Consider the following 17,606-nt stretch of genomic DNA (forward strand, 5'->3'; position numbering starts at 1 on the left):
ACCCATTCAATGCGTCTCGCACGAAAAGAATTTCACTTGATGCGTGCAGTGGCAGTGGCCTATTATGGTTGAGCCAATGTATATATTTGTTTTTAAGGTCCCCATATTCCTCCCTTTTGCCCTGGTCCAAGGCTGGGACCCCCGTGAGAATTATAACATACAGGGCGGACTCAGGGAGGAGATCCAAACATTTCAAATCTGTAGCTGAATGATCACTACTTACCCTTCTAATAGGTAGGTCTTGGGAGTTTGGTGCCCCTCCACCCCTCTCACACCCAGAAATTCTACTCCTATTATAATTATTTGCAGAATTCTCCCTATCCTGAACAACCCGCCCCGATGGCGGGATACTTTCTAAGTTATTTATCTGCGAAACAGATGGATTACAAGGAACATTAACACTCCCTAGGGGCATTTCTTTAATGACATTTGCATCAATGGTTTGAGCTGCCCCTCGTTTCCCCTGTAGCTGCTGTGTCCAAGTGTTCCAAATGGAACAGTCTGTTCTCAATTGCATTAAGTCTGTCGTGTAGTGGGCGGCAAGTCTCTAAGGAGATATTTTCCATTTTTACCCAAAACTCCTCTCCTGATTCATAAGGAGGTGTAGAATTAATACTTGGAGAAGTTGTGATCATTAGTTTCAACTGCTGATCGATTGCTGAGCTTTCTACAGCCGTGGACATTTGGCCATCTCCAGCATTATTGCGTTTCTGTATTTTAGCCTTCCTCATGTTTAGCGGAGCACCCCCTCTCTTCCTTCTAACCACTACTTCCACAGCTTCTGCGCCCCTCCTGGAGCTAGTTGCGGATCTCGTGTTTATTTTTCCGAGGGATTCGCCCAAAATATTGGTCCTAGTTGCCACAACCGGGACCGAAGAAGCAACAGGTGGGACTGGGGGTGGTTCAGCTTCCACCCTAGCTGGAGGTCCCGGGGGTCTGGTATCTATTAGGGCCTGGTGTAGACCCTCATTGCCTGCCCCTCTCGCTGGAGTACCAGGTGAATCTAGCTGAATTGGTGATGGTGCCTGCGCCAACCGTCCCAGAGATGACCTTTTGTCAAAGTTAGGGTCTAGGGATAGCCTTTTTTCCGTAATATCAATTTGGTGGGTCAACATGGATGATGCCCTGATGAGGAATTGATCCAGTGTTCCTATGAATTACCCCCCTGGAATTGGTTTTCTTCCCTTTCCCACATTTACGGTTGCCATTGCTGGAGTCAAAACAACACTAGCTACTCAAAGTGCAGGGGTAAATCTATCGCTAACTCTATATAGCCCCTCTACAAGAGGTCCCACAATGACTTGATACTGACCTTGTCCTTTGCAGTATGCTGTAGACGAAAGAGGGATGCCCCGTCCCGTCCTAGATCGTCCTCGAACGGGCTCGAACGAGCCCGCCCTTGGCCCGGGCGTCGCCCGGCGCGCGTCCGCGCTGCGGAGATCCGGACTTCCCCAAATACTTCCGGTGTGGATAGGGGGCGAGGCGGTCTCCTGACGGCCACCGCAGCTCTCCTGGCCTCTGGCAGCAAACAAAACACGGGCGCAGCGTCTCCTGCGAAGCAGGAGGCGCAAGGAGTTTTTGAAATGCCCCGTTGTGGATAGGGGGCGGGGTGGTCTCCTGACGGCCCCGCAGCTCTCCCCGCAGCTCTCCTGGCCTCTGGCAGCAAACAAAACACGGGCGCAGCATCTCCTGTGAAGACAGTGCACATTCAGAATCTTCAGTTCATGGGCCCATTCCAAGCCTGCTCACTGATGTATAGTATAAGGCTTGCATGAGACCGGTCCAGTATCACCAAGGTCACCATCTATTCCTAGAGGCTCCATGTTTCAATGAAATTGCAACCTATGGTTAGGAAACTAGGTTTGCCACTTGGCAACATCACCTGTGCAATCCACTGTAAGCACATTTAATGGAGACGGATTGACCTATGCTAATTCTTCATCAAAAACTGAAACTGTTCTAGAACAACGCATGCTGCATATAACAAAAAGATAAAATGCCTACTACAACTCTCACACATGGCCCGCACTGGCATATTCCTTGCAACTCTTAAATAAACAAAGGCCCACAGGCGTGGTAAAAATTAATGCTACGTGGTCTTCAGGCTGGCTTTCAAACAAATACAACATTCCATATACCTAGCCTATCCAATCAAAATAAAATCAATTCAAGGTGTGAACTGCATTGGTAAATGATCCGAGGCATGTTACAAGCCAAGACATTTCTTTACTATCTTAGCTGCAGTCTGATCAAGTGCTACAGTTTGTTGTTACCAGACTTCTTAATTGCTTAGCAGACTTTTCCCCTAGGACCTGGAGGAGAAGGTAGAGGCCAGATCAGGTAATAAAAATACGTTTTGTAGCCCTGTCCCTTCTTGGTATCTTGAGACAAAAAACAGGGCAGTGTGCGACTGGCCTACAATTACAGTGCCATATGTATGCAGAGTAAAGTAGTAGGAAGGTATATTGAATGCTGCTTGTAACCAATTACCTGCTGCTGCACTCAAATCCTAATTTGATGCAAATGCTCATGCAATAAACAAGCAGTATAGGAGGACTAGCCTAATGAGTCAAAGACCTGCAAAGAGGCCTCAAGCAGCAGTGTTCTTTCCTTAACACTGCTCAAGTTTAACTATGGAAGACAAGATCGAGGGCTAGTACAATTCTTATGACTTCAAGTTGATTTAGTTCCGCATCTATTACTTCATTGTTTCAAATAACCTGAGATAAAATCAGTAATAAAATATGGAGTTCTAATACATCTGGGTCACTTGCATATGCCAATTCTTGGTCGAAAAACAACAAGCCAACCCCTGTTTTGTAACACTATAGGTATGGGCTAAATGTAATTCCATTTTCCACCTGATTTTCATAGTTAAAGAGCATATCTTTTTTAAGAAAGCCAAAGATTTGGGGTGTGGCCAAGATGGCGGTCAAGCCTTAGTGTAGTTCCCGTTGTCCGAATGTAATCCTTTCTCATTCATTTTTCTGACAGTGCCACCACCCCCCCCCCCCGCCCCAGGGATCAGGGCACTGAGGCTCATTGTGGTGCCTCTCTGTCTAGTCGGACCTGTTCTGCGCCCCGTGGGATGCCTTCCAACTGCCTGTAGCCTGCTGTACCACGGAACCGCGTGGCAGAGCGGCTCACCGTTGCGGATAACCCTATGTGAGCCAAAGCTGCGGGCCTGCTCCTGTTGGACTCTGGAGCGACCCCCTCCCCCGTGGAGGGCAGCAGTAAGTGGAGTGGTAGACGTGGACTCTATTTGGCGGTGCGGGTGGCCTGCTAGATTGTGACGTGGGTCCAGAGATGTTGATTACCTGAGGCTGAGAAGCGCTACCGGGGATCAGCTGGTGGCCGCTGCGGAGGACCTACCTCACTGGCTTTGCCTGGCGCTGCATGGAGTCCAGCGCCAGCATAGGGACATGCACCATCAGACCAACGAGGGCCTTAACCACCCCCCTGCACCCGGGATTCGTGCCGGGAGTTACAGCGACAATTGGGCCGCCATGGAGGAGGACAGCTACAGACTTCCTGGGCGCTGGCCTAGTGGTGACACATATGGCCTTCCCCCGTCTGCTATCTGGCGGTGTGCCGACTAGCATCACAGACAATGGATGCAAGTGGCAGAGCACTGTTGGAGCCGGCACTGGGAGACAGGCGGCAGCCCACCCTGTTCGATCCAGTGCATACAACACTAAACTGGTGGCTGGGCCTATCTTCTGCCCCTATTCTGGAGCCCGAGTTGAGAGGCGGTGGAGCGACCTGTGATCAGGTTCTTCATGGTGCTCCCGAGGGTCTGAGAGATGGGAGTGAACCTGCCTGCTCTGGGGGTGCAGAGCTGGATCTGTTGAGGCCCAGCTGCCTCCGGGCCTTGAGTGTGGTACCTTGGCGGGCCCACCCATGCCCAGGATGGCTGGCAGAGGGCTTTTGCCTTCAAGTGTGGCACTGATGATCAGTGTGGAAGGGTAGAGTCTGGTACAGAGCCTGACTGGGGCCTAGAGACCCTGATCTAATAGTACCCGGGTGCTAAGAGACACCCCGATGGGTGGAGGCCTGGTCAAACTGAGGTGAGGACTGTTTGTGTTCCTTGTGTTCGAGGCATATGAGCTGTAGAGCATATTCTTAAGCATAGATCGCCATCTAGTGTTGGGTCCAGATGTTTGCACTTTGTTTTTTTTCGAAGAAGTCTTTCCAGTCACCAGGTAGGTGACTCCTCCTTTCGGTGATAGTGCGCATGGGCATCAACTCCATCCTTGGATTGTTTTTTCCCGCCATTGGGTTCGGATGTGCATTGATGCGCTCCGGTTCGGCACCGTTTCTCGGACCCCTGCGACGCGCAATCCATACCCTCGACGGTATTGTTATCGACCGCAATTCCCCATTTGTGGCATATCGTCTCAACTATAACATCCTCCATCGGAAAACACGCAGAAGGCTGTTGGGCCTACCAGCGCCGACCGCTCTAGCAGTCGATGGAATGGACTCCATGTTATGTCCCGGGTGTCATGCTAAATTTCCACGCACCGATTTGCACGAAGTGTGCAACCTCTGTCTGTCCCCGGAACATGACGAGAAAAACTGTGATGCGCTGTTGGACCTGGCCCTTTTGGCAGGTTCACCCCGAAACTTTTTGCTTTTTCCTAGCCTGTTTCTGTAACCTGGTGTTGGTGATTTTAGGTTTCTGTGCACTTTTTCACTGTGGTCCAGTGTAAAGTGCGTGCGCTCTGTGTGTGTGGTGAGAGTGACCTGCCCTCCCATTGGAATACATGGGGAATATGTGTGACCGTGGTAGTTCCTGATGTGTGGGGAGTGCAGGGTCGAGTTTGGTATGTGCGAACTCGTGAGATTGAATGCTGCACAATGATGTATGCGGCATGATTGTGTCTAGTGTGTAAGTGCCACTTCTAGAGGTTGGCATGTTTGTGTAATTTGTGTCTGGCGTGTGATTGGCTGGAGCTGGCTGATGAGCCTGGCTCCAGGAGTCAGGTTGGGTCTGCCCCGGTGTTCAATGGAGAGATTAGCATGCTGATGTGAGGGAGGGGGTACACCTGGGACCTGAATATGGCTGGGTTTTCCCTCCACAATGCTGGTTCCACCCCCTGTGGTGTGTCTGATGTCCCTAGCCTGGCCAGTGAAAGGGAGTTCCCCATAACCAGTTGTAGCTGGCTCTCCCTTGCCTGCACCTTTTACAACAAAGGATTTTGCTGTATAAATGAGGGACTGTGACCCTATGTCAGTGTTCTTGTTTTTGCTGACTTGAATCAACCAGGGGCGTGCTGCTGCTGGGGCCCAGGGGAAGGCTTGCCTCCCTGGGCCCTGCCCAGCCCCTGGATGCCCTGGATGCTGGAGGACTTCTTTTTGGACCCTCCTGCCCTCTGCTCCTAGGAGGACCTTTGTGCTGGGGCCCTGATTGCTTAAAAGGGCCATTCCTGAGGGGCCTGGTGCTGTCTGTACCCCCAGCGCCTTGAGAGCGCTTTATTTTTCATTGGTGGGCAGAGCGCTGTCGTTTTCCCGAGGAGGGAAGCGCTCCTGCCCTTTGGATGCCCCCGAGTGCACAGGTGCCCACCCTGCGTCTTCATTTCCTTTATATCTATGGTTAAGGGTGCCACCCCGCTTTTTATGCACCTTAGCGGGTGCCCACCCCGCTTCTATGTTTTGTTTTAGTACAGAGGGTGCCCACCCCTCTTTTCTGCCCAAACATCGCCAGAGAAATCGCCGCGCTCTGATTGGGCCGCTGTTGGGGGCTGGCCCAGTGGAGCCGCGCTCTGATTGGCGGGTCCCCAGGAAGGGGCTGCAGCGCCACGAGGGGCTCGTCCAGTGAGCCGCGCTAGGATTGGGCAGTGCGTTGAATCTCCAGAGGAGAGGGAGAAGAAGCATGGCGGCTGGTCTGCAGGGCTCCCGTGAGCTGAGGGAGCCCTGCAGCATCTGGAGGAGTTCCTGGTGAGGAAGCCCGGGTCCCAGGAGGGGCCCCGGGGGGAGAAGGGAAGCTCCGGGTGGGCGGTGGTGCCTTTGAGGCACCGGGACTGTATTTTCCTTAGAGCGGTCCCGGATGCCAGAGGGCCACTCCAACGACAGGGCAAGATTTGTTTTAGAGCCCAGAGAGGCTCAGGGGGCATATTTCATTTTCAAAGCGCTAGGGCGCTTCAGGAGGGCACATGTTGTTGATAGAGCCCAGATGGCTCCCACGATGGCCCGGAGTGATTTAAGTGTCCCTGAGAGGGACTTGGGGGGCCTGTATTTCTCCAAGGCCCCAGTAATCTAGAGAGCTAGGTGGCTAACAGGGGGTACAGTGTCTATTTTCCAGATCCCTGTGTGGATACCGCGCTCTGCAGGGCTTGAAGTGCCCCATGGTGATTTCTAGATCCTATATGGCCCCAACCCTGTGCCACAGTTTGTATTGCCAGAGCCAGGTGGTTCAGTTTGGCGCAATTTTGTTTAAATGGCAAGTGAGAGCCTGTGGCGCAGACTTTGCTCCTAGGGCCAGTGAGGGCCCTGTCGCAGCTTTTTCCCAGCTGCCCTGCAATTAGTGGGCAGCAGCACCGTTTAGGCGCCAAGGGAGAGAGAGTCCCTATGAGGGACGGAGATGGCACAGAGGTGCCAGGCCTTTCACAGCTGCGCAGCACTTAGTGCCAGCTGCAGCGTTTAGGCCCCTGTTACTGTTCTCAGCTGCCCAGCAAGTAGTGGGCAGCTGCAACGTTTAGGCTTGCACCGGTGGCGCACCCCTGACTGGCGCTGCATTGGCAGCGCGCCCTGACATTCTGGACACAGGGCATTTGAGCCCCTTCTTGGATAGCCAGTTGGCCAGGGGGCTGGTATGTGGATAGGGCGCAAGGCCCTAATGTGATTTTTACGCAATGTGATTTTACTATGTTTATGATGGTAATTGCATAATATGATTTTTGCGCAATGTGACTAAGCATGGGCGAATTTTGCGAATCTGGCGTTCTTCGCGAATTCTCGCGAATTTGCGGATTTTTTTGTTTTTATAGTGTTCGCAAGGGTTTCTGCCAGTTCGCGAGGATTTTGTACCAGTTCGCGATTGCGAACTTACTTGTCGGCACGCAACGGTCGCGACTATGTTGTTTCTACGTCTGGTTCATCATCACAGGTTCACAGCACCCTCTGGTTCAACACTGCCACCCTCTGTTTCACCCATGCCACCCTGTTTCACCCATGCCACCCTCTGGTACATCAATGCCACCCTCTGGTTCATCATCATCACTGTAGATTATGGGGGGAAAAAGCAAGCACACCTGCCCTGCTTCAACTGACATGAATTAATTTGGGGTTGATTTATTAATGTGTCACTGTTTTAAAATTCCAGTCTGGCACCTGCTTCCTTATCTGTAATTTGCTTTCTGTTGCAGTGCAATTTTTTTTTCCAGGACCTTTGTGGCCTACTTGTAGCTATTCTATGATCCGGCTGTGAGGGTCAGAGCAGGGTCATACAATTGTTGCAACTAGCAACGGAACTCTGGAGGGGCCCCAGTCAGGAAGCACTACAGGGAATGGTTACTAATGATGAATTTGAACTTTTGCACCTGCTGCTGAGTGCTTTCAGTTTAGCAAAACTCGTTTTTCTGCAGAACAGCAAATGTAATGCCCCAAACAAACTTACTTGTGAAAGTTTATTTCTAATCCAAAAGTGATCCAAAGAAAGTCAAAAGGACTCAAATCCAAAAAAGGGCAGGGAAATGTCAACCTGAGGAGTTATTCTGATAAAAATCATCATTTTCAGAAGGTCTATGCTGCTTGCTAGTGGATTTCTTGTGCAGAATTGCAAATTTTGTAATTTCGCGAGTGCAAGATTGTTGCTGCCCGCCGCACCTACATGTTCGCAATTGCGAACTTACATCGCATGCCGCAAAATTGTATCACCAAGAAAAAAAAATCCGCTGCGTGCGAATTTGCGGATTTTCGGTAAATTCGCGAGCGTTCGCGGATCGCGAATTTACCGAAAATCCGCAAAATCCGCGAGCGTAACGGATTTTCCGCCCATGCTTAAATGTGACTACTAGGTTTGTGATGATGATTGCCTAATGTGATTCATGTGCTTTAAATGTGGTGCTAGGAAATGTAATGCATTTAGTATGTTTTACGCACCCTCTATTGATACCTCTAGAGATGGTTTTACCTGTGAAGGTTTGTGTTAGTGAGATTATGTTTCACTCTGAGTTACGCTCCTAAATGTGATTTATTCTTAGGAGGCAGAGTCTAATGTGTTTAGACTAGTGAGAGAGGCTTAAATGTGAGTTAGGCGTAATGTGCAATGCCATTATGCCTGTGATACCTCTAGATGTGCTTTCAGGCTTAGGAGGTTGTTTTGCCTAGTATAGTTTATACTAGAGAGGTTATGTGTCCATGCGTGATCTATGCCTCTGGTTATTAGTATTGTGTAGTGTGTACCTACCTGTTACCAGTGGTTACCGGTTGTGATCTATAATTGTTATTTGGTGTTACAGTTATTCTAAGTGCTAGTTCTACTAAGTGCTGATTCTGACAGTGGCCCTGTCCTGGTGTAAATAATCCCTTGTGAATATTGCCCGTGCCAGTTGGCACCATGATTGTGTGATGACTATCTGATGTGTTTTGACAATACAAAAGTTATTTTTTATATAACCTTGTGTGGAGTTCCTTTTGTGGTGTGCCTAGGATGTTGTTGCTGTTGTGTGCGTGCGCAAATGATTTACACATTGCCTCCGGGATAAGCCTGTCTGCTCGTGCCAAGCTACCAAGGGGGTGAGCAGGGGTTATCTTGGCGTGTGACTCCCTTGCCCTGACTAGAATGGTGGTTTCTGCCTGGCTTTGGCGTCAGCCTTAGCTAACCAGAAATCCCAGTTCTAACACGCGTACTGACCGTTCAGATCGAAAAAGACTCTTCGTGATCGTCTGGCTCGACTTCAAGAGGTGCAACAGCAAAGCGGCTCCGCACCGGACATTTTCGGCGAAGAGTCCGACTTCGAATATCATGCCCAAGGAGCCGAAGGAGAGGAAGAACATTTCTCTGTGTCCGAGGACGACTCCGGCATCGAAGAAGAGGAGCAAGTTACTCCAAGCCTGCGTACCGTGATAAAAGACAACCCTTTGCCCCTCCAGAAACCTAAGACAAAAGGCTCCGGTCCCTCCTCTGCCTTCGGGCGAAGGTTGGCACCGACAAAAGGTTTCAGACGCCCTGCTTTCGGCGCCAATCTTGCTCCAGAGTGGAATATCAACATAGTCCTTACAAGACTTATGGGCCCACCTTTGAGCCTGCTGTTTAATTGGTGTTGCTGCCCAATTATTCTTATGTGCCTTGGCCCAGGAACTGGATCAGGACCTGCAGCTTGGTGACAGCGCTGCAACCCGAAGAGACGGCTGGCTCAAGGGGTATCCTGTTGAATACTACAAGCGCTTCCAGGACATTCTATGGCCCCATCTTTTGAACTTCTACAAAGCTGCATTGTGGATCCTTTCCACCTGACTTACACTGTGACACAATTGTTGTCCTACCTAAGGAGGGCAATCTCTGTGATCCGTGTTAGACCGACCGTCCGATGTCCCTCATTATTACTGTTATTAAGATCTATGCAAAAGTCCTAGCAGTGCGGCTGGTGCGTCCTGTACCACATCTGATTCATCCAGATCAATGTGGATTCATACCGGGTTGCAGCACGTGTCACTGTGTCAGGTGAGTCCATGCCGCACTTTCTCAGTTGCAACGTATTAAGGGCTCTTTGGCTCTCCTGTTGATGTACTTTACCAAGGCCTTTGACACAGTATAATGGAATTTTCTCAACGTGGTCCTCCTGCGGGCTGGATTGGAGGAGGTGTTCCGTCGCATGGTGCGTCTTCTTTATGGCACCCCAACTGCTCGGGTACATGTGAACAGGGCCCTTTCCTCTCAAATCCCATTGAACGCAGCATGGGCTAAGGTTGTCGCTTTCTCTACTGCTATTCGCCCTGGCACAACTTATCCGCTGCAATGCACAGATCTGGGGTTGGCAGTGGGGGAGTGGCTTCGAGGAACGCATCGCTTTATATGCTGACGATATTCTTTTGTTTTAAAAAAAATTGCAGCGCACTGGGCCCCGATGCCTGTCCCTCCTTCGGTTATATGGCAAGGCATCCAGACTCTGGATTAATAAGGTAAAGGCCTGCCTAATGGAGGTGAGGGGAGATATTCGGGGACAGGTTTGGTGCCCCAACATTCCCATCTGACAAAACTCCTTTAAATATTTAGGGATTCACATGTCCCCCTTCCCAGACCTGGCATGAAATCTTAATTTCCAGGGGCGGACCTAAATGCTTGCATGCAACCTTGGATGATGATTGACTCTTCTGTTGAATCCTAACAGTCGTACTGCCCTCTTTAAGATGGTGTGCCTGCCATGCTATTTATATGTCCTAGGTCACTACCCCAGCCTATCCCTCACAATGTTTTTGTTCTCTGAACCCTGAGATCACCAACTTTGTGTGGGCGGGTGGTAGGCACAGGGTGGCTTTTCAGGTACTGCTTAATCCCCCCTTTGATGGCGGTCTGGGTCTATCTGACATATACCTTTACTACTTCCTAGCCCAATTGGTAATGATCTATTCCCTGAGTTTGAATGGTCTGCCTAATCTCCTGTACAGGGCACGTCTGCCAACCACACTACCATCTTGTACGCGGGTGTCTCTTTCCTGCTAAAGGGTAGCCTTTTGGCTCATCGTCTCGCACAGACGGCTAAATGAATGGACTCCTTTTTGGCAAGGAACATGGCTGTGGCAGCTCTCAACTCTGGAGGACTTTACCCCCTGGGACTGGATTGGGATCTCTTATCTAGTAGATATCGTTCAAGGGGGCCACCTCTAGACGTTTCAGTATTTGAGGTCTCGTACTCCCTTTCCAAATCTCAGTTTTTTTGGTATCTCCAACAACGCCACGCCTTGAAGGCCCACACCCTCATGGACATGTCACTACCTGAATACAGCCCACATTAAGCAAAGATTTTCTTTGGGCGTTAAGTAGAGGAGCCATCTCAAAAATGTATTGTTCACTGGTCATCCACGCCCCTGATGGGCTTGAATGTGCTAAGCAGCAATTGGAGGCATGGGTGGGCGGCCTGGATAAAGATGAATGAAGTTAGGCTGGCATGGCGGCCCATGAGTCTGTGATTTCAGCACGGAAGCGTATGGTCTAATTCAATGATCTACACATCACATACCTAGCCCCCGCGTTTGCAGTGCTTCTCCCCAATGCACCTGCCATGTGCGCGCTGTGTGTGCTTCCGGCAGCTAATTTCTTTCCATATGGCTTGGGACTGTCAAGCGTTGAAGCCCTACTGGGAGGGAATAGGTCTGAAGCTTTCTTCTGTCCTGGGCTGCACAGTGGAACCCACTCCTCGTAATGTACTGTTGAGGCTGGTGTAGGACTTTGAGGGCCCGCGGGCAGAGGAGGCCTTTCTGGGGGTGGCTTGTTTGGTCACCAAGAAGGACATAGCCTGTACCTGGAGACAGCAAGCTCCACTGACTATCAGGTGCTGATGTAAAGTGGTGGACTGGTGTGCGCATCAGGATAAAGCCAGTGTTTGTGGCTTGTGGCTGTCCCCAGAAGCATGACAACATATGGGGGAAATGGTGTAACTATTTTGGACTATCACTGTAATTCGATGCAGTTTAGCTATACTGAGGTTCGTCCCTGCAATGTCATCGCCTGTACGCAATATCTGTTGTTGGAAATTGTGTCTTGCCGCAAACCTTTCAATAAAATTGGTTATAAAAAAAAAGCCAAAGTCTTAAATATTTCAAAACCTTTTCGCCCAGATTCCATTCTTATGGGGCCAGGTGGTCCTAAGACCTTTGTAAAGATCAGAGACCTGCAAATCATTTTGGTTATGCAGCTTCTCAATTGAATTCATAAGAAATCTGAGTTAAATGTAGTCATAAGGAAGCAACGACATCAGTGTCACTAAACACATTAGCTTTTCCCTTTTAGGTCTCTCTTGCTAGATAGTATATGCACCGTCTATTACAAGACATTCTGGGCTTGTCAAAAACATACGGGGGCTTGGAGACTGCCCATTGCATACCACGAGTTAGCTTTCCCCTCGCTCTTATTTGCCTGCTTCTTATTTGTAATCCAGCTTGTCAATCTTGTGTTTCCACCTCCACTCGAGCACAGTCTCTTTACCATCTATTTTGACTGGCCGGTTTCTATGCTTCCACTGCTTGCTTTTCAAGCACTACTTTTTTCTTTTTGGTGAAGTACCTCACGAGAGTGCATGGGTTTTCCAGTTATCTCCCTTGTGCACTTCTCTCCCCAGGCACAATGTGTTGCTCTCTGTCACCCGTGTACTTCTCTCCGCCTACCTCCATGTTACGCTCACTCGTGTCCTCCCCTTTGCTTTCTCGTACTGGTGCAGTTTGAGAGCTGGAAAATTAGATGGGCATGGAGGTGAGAGGAATAATGAAACGCTACTTGAAACAGTCAATTCAAGGAAAGGGTGTTAGGACTAGGATAGAAGGCAAACCGAATTGTCAATATGAATGAACGTGAGAAGGAGGTCAATAAAAGCAACAAAAAAAACAAGCTCTGTGAATGTTGTGGGATAAAAAAGGAGTAAACATTGACTGATTTTTACAGTTCTTGAAAACATTGGAAAACACTGACAAAACCTCACCTGTATTTACAAAAAATGGAAACCAAAAAAATAGAAAGCCTATCCACCTAGGATTTTTAGGTCTCGCCTAAGCCATCCCGTTAGGGATGCTTGGCGAGATAAAAGTAAGGGCTCTGAAAAATGCACCCAAAGGCGGATTGCCTACAGTGCATGTGAGCCAGGCGAGTGCACATGGCACACCATTTGGCAGCCTGTGAGCCTCAGCATCAGACTTCAAAGGAATCCGCTCCCCGGCCCCTGCCATGCAATGCCGAGAGCTTGTTAAAGGAGCCGCTCCTCCTGCACGCTCTTAAACACAAGGAATCCGCTCCCCCGCCAGACAATGCCGAGAGCTTGCTCCATTTTACTCCCTCTCTGCTACTCCTACTACCCTGCTTTCCCCGGTTCTCGTCCCTCTGTATCTCTGCTCTCCCTTCTTTCGCTTTCTGTCCCTCTTTTAACCCCCTTCTCTCCCTGCCCCCACCTTTTCTTCTGTTTTCTATGTGCGTCCGTCCCCGTTTTCTCAACTTCTGTATCTCCTCCCGCCCCTCGCTCTTTATTGCGCTGTTTTTTTATTCCACCCCCTGTTTGTTATCTTTCCATGCTTGTTTGTTTTTCCTCTTCTGTCCTTCGTCCCTAACGCACCCACTTTTATCTTCTCTTTTGCGCCATTTCTTCTTTTTTCATGTCACTTACGACTTTTCCTCCCTGTTTCTCTTTTCTTCCTTTCTTTTGCCCTCCCCTGATCGCTCTTTCTTCCCACTCATCTCTTTCAGCCCGTGTCTCCGGCCCTTGTGTGCCCTGAGGCAGGCTCTCGACTCATTAAGGCGCTGGAGTGCGCCGTTCACCGAACGGAACATTAAGAGGCTCTTAAAATGTAATGAACTATTAACTTCTAATACACTCCATTTAAAGGGCAGAACAGTGCCCTGTGACCCTCGAGCAGGCTGTGTGTGCGCAGTCACTCTGGCACACGCTCTTTGACACACCTAGGGCTGGTCTCTGGGGATCTCGCTTCTCAAAGTAGGGGAACATTTGCAATCCGAGTCGCTGCCTCTCAGCTATGCATAGGAGTCTAGTTCACCTCGGTTTTTACCTGTGATCTTGGTGGTGCACAGTGCACACCTGTGTGCCCGTAAGCAAGCTCCTTGCAGCTTTCTTCCACTAATGGGGCCTAGCTTCCATTTGGCGCAGCAGGTGCACTGGCGACATGACCCGAGGGCCCACTGAACCCTAATTATTGCTCTAGTTTACTCATTTCCTTCCTTGCGCACAGATCACCTCGTCTGTGTGCCCGCTGCACGGAAATCGAAGCTGTGAGTAAGCGCACAGCGTCACCACCACGTCCACCACCGTGAGTAAGCGCACCCCATCACCACCACGTCCACAACCACCACGTCCACCACGTCCACCATCACCACCACCACATCAACCACCACCATGTCCACCACCACTACGTTCACCACTACCACACCCACCTCCACGTCCACCACCACTACCACCACCACCACCACCACGTCCACCACCACCACGTCCTCCACCACGTCTATCACCACCATGTCCACAACCACCACGTCCACCACCACCATGTCCACAACCACCACGTCCACCACCATGTCCACCAGCAACACCACCACATCCACCACTAACACGTCCACCACCACCATGTCCACCACCACCACATCCACCACCACCACCATGTCCACCAGCAACACCACCACATCCACCACTATCACGTCCACCACTACCATCTCCACCACTACCACATCCACCACCACCACCACATTCACAACCACCATAACCACCACCACCACATCCACCACCACCACGTCCACAGCCACCCTCTCCACCACCTCCACCACCACTACGTCCACCACCACTACGTCCACCACCATCACTACATCCACCCCCACCACGCCCACCACCACCACACCCACACCCACCTCCACCACCACCACCACGTCCACCACCACTACCACCACCACATCCACCACCACATCCACCACCACTTCCACCACCACCATGCCCACCACCACCACGTCTACCACCACGGCCACCACCACGAGGCCACTACCACGCCCACCACCACGTCTACCTCCACCTCCACCACATCCACTACCACCACCACGTCCACCACCACATCCACCACTACATCCACCACCACGTCCACCACCATTCCAGGTCCACCACCACGTCCACCACAACGTCCACCACCACCACATCCACCAACACCATGTCCACCATGTCCACCATGTCCACCACCACCACATCCACCACCACCACGTCCACCACCACCACATCCACGACCACCACATCCACCACCACCACCACCACATCACCACCACCACCGCGTCCACCACTACCGCATCCACCATGTCCACCACCAACACCACCACATCCACCACCACAACCACCACCACCTCCATCACCACCACTTCCACTATGTCCTCCACCACCACCATGTCCTCCACCACCACCACGTCCACCACCACCACGTCCACCACCACCACGTCCACCACCATCACGTCCACCACCATCACGTCCACCACCATCACGTCCACCACCACCACCACATCCACCACCACATCCACCACCACCACCAAGGCCACCACCACGTTCACCACAAGGCCCCCTCACTCTATCTATCGCCCTCACTCTATCTATCTATCGCCCTCACTCTATCTATCTATCGCCCTCACTCTAGCTATCGCCCTCACTCTATCTATCTGTCGCCCTCACTCTATCTATCTGTCGCCCTCCCTCTATCTATCGCCCTCCCTCTATTTATCTATCTATCTATCTATCTAGCTCCCTCACTCACTCCACACTCACTCCATCTATCTATCTATCGCCTTACTCTATCTATCTATCTATCTATCTATCTATCTATCTATCTATCTATCTATCTATCTATCTATCTATCTATCTATCTATCGCCCTCATTCTATCTATCGCCCTCACTCTATCTATCTATCGCCCTCACTCTATCTATCTATCATCCTCTCTATCACCCTCACTCTATCTATCTATCGCCCTCACTCTATCTATCTATCTATCTATCTATCTATCTATCTATCTATCTATCTATCTATCACCCTCACTCTATCTATCTATCGCCCTCACTCTATCTATCTATCGCCCTCACTCTATCTATCTATCGCCCTCCCTCTATTTATCTATCGCCCTCCCTCTATTTATCTATCGCCCTCCCTCTATCCATCTATCGCCCTCCCTCTATCCATCTATCGCCCTCCCTCTATCGCCCTCCCTCTATCCATCTATCGCCCTCACTCTATCTATCTATCGCACTCACTCTGTCTATCTATCGCATCACCACGGCATCACTCAGCACCACCACAGGATCACTCAGGGGCACCACAACATCACTATGCGCTACCACAGCATCACTCTTCGCTACCACAACATCACTCAGTGCCACCACAGCATCAATCTGTGCAACTATTCAACAACAGCTGGTTCAAATATGTTCTCTCAATGTTTCAAGCTTTATTACAAATGTCACAAAAGGTGTTATTATTTCACTTCTGTTCTTGGATTTTCGTCACAATAAAATACACTGAACATAATCTTCACAAAAGTTATTTACAAAAGTTTAAGCTATTGCCATTATAAATTACAATAGCTTTTATTTAAGTATTAACTATTTAAAAAAAATAAAAGCCATTGTTATTTGTAATATCAATACATTTAAGTCATGTAAATACAAAACATATTAAATTACAAATGCTATAGGTGTCACATTTGTGAAAGTTAAAACTATTGGCATTGTAAATGACCAAGCTATTAATTTCGCTATTTTCAAAACCAACACATAAATAAAAAATGTGTCATTTACAATACCAGTAGCTCAAACTTTCCTAATGCAAGACCTATTGCATTGCAAATGCTTGTTTTCTCTTCTAATACTGCAAATTCCTTAGTAGGAAAATAGTTTTCATGGTGTATATTTCTGCACGTATCCTGGGGTTGCCTTAGTATTGAGAAGGGATTCAGTGGCAGATTAAGAAAGGTAGGAAGCAACACCAATGGTCAAGGATACAACCTCCTAATTGGAAGACACTTTGAAGCACTGATGAGCCTTGTTGAATGCTCTCATTTGTAAATGTAATTTCTTTAAAAAATATCATGTTGCTCAGTATGTTTGGTTTCTTCGAAGCCAACATGTTTTACTCTTAGCCATGATATCGTTTCTTCTAGTGGAAGTGCACCCATGCTCCAAGAACCCACCATCTCCCTGCTCATAATTGCAATCATATTGTGCTGCGACCACTCCTACTCCACCCTAAGAGCTGGTTGACAGAAGCTTTAGCAGAGAACACAGCACAGGCAGCCAGGATATCACCAAAGAAATGTAGGAAAGGAAAGGCCACAAACCAGACCGTATTTTGCCATGTACAAAGGATTTAGAACACACATCTCTTTACAGTTCCGACTCGCTTCTTCACTGCGGCTGTCTAGGAAGCAATGTGTAGTAAAGAACCACTACATAATGAAGGTTTCAAAGTCCGATTTTATTTTAGTTATAGATAACAGGTGCTCCCAGCTTGGCGGCTAATCTCACTCCTAACATTCTAACTCGCGCTCCCAGAGGAAGAGCGGACCATACCAAGAGGGGAGGAATGGGGAGGGGTGGGTAAGGGAAATACACAACTCGTGAGGTTACAACACACCTTCCCCCTTACAGAGAACGTAAGACACTGGAATTCAGGTCCCTAGGCAGGGATGAGAGAAAGCAGTGGGAGGGAGAGAGAAGGGAAAGAAAAGTGGTGAGACAGGAGGAGGCGAGGAAACACAATGGAGAGAGAAAAGAGCGAGAACTGGAGGATACAGGAGAGGACCAGTAAAAGAGAAGGGAAACAAGGAGGAGGGACAGACGAAAGAGGAAGGACAGAGCCCCACCCCACGAGGATGGGAAAAGAGAGGGGAAGTCGCCCCCTTAGAGTGACAGGGATCGATCAACAGGGGAAA

Source organism: Lissotriton vulgaris, chromosome 7 (assembly GCF_964263255.1).
Source record: "Lissotriton vulgaris chromosome 7, aLisVul1.2, whole genome shotgun sequence".
NCBI classification, from domain to species: domain Eukaryota; kingdom Metazoa; phylum Chordata; class Amphibia; order Caudata; family Salamandridae; genus Lissotriton; species Lissotriton vulgaris.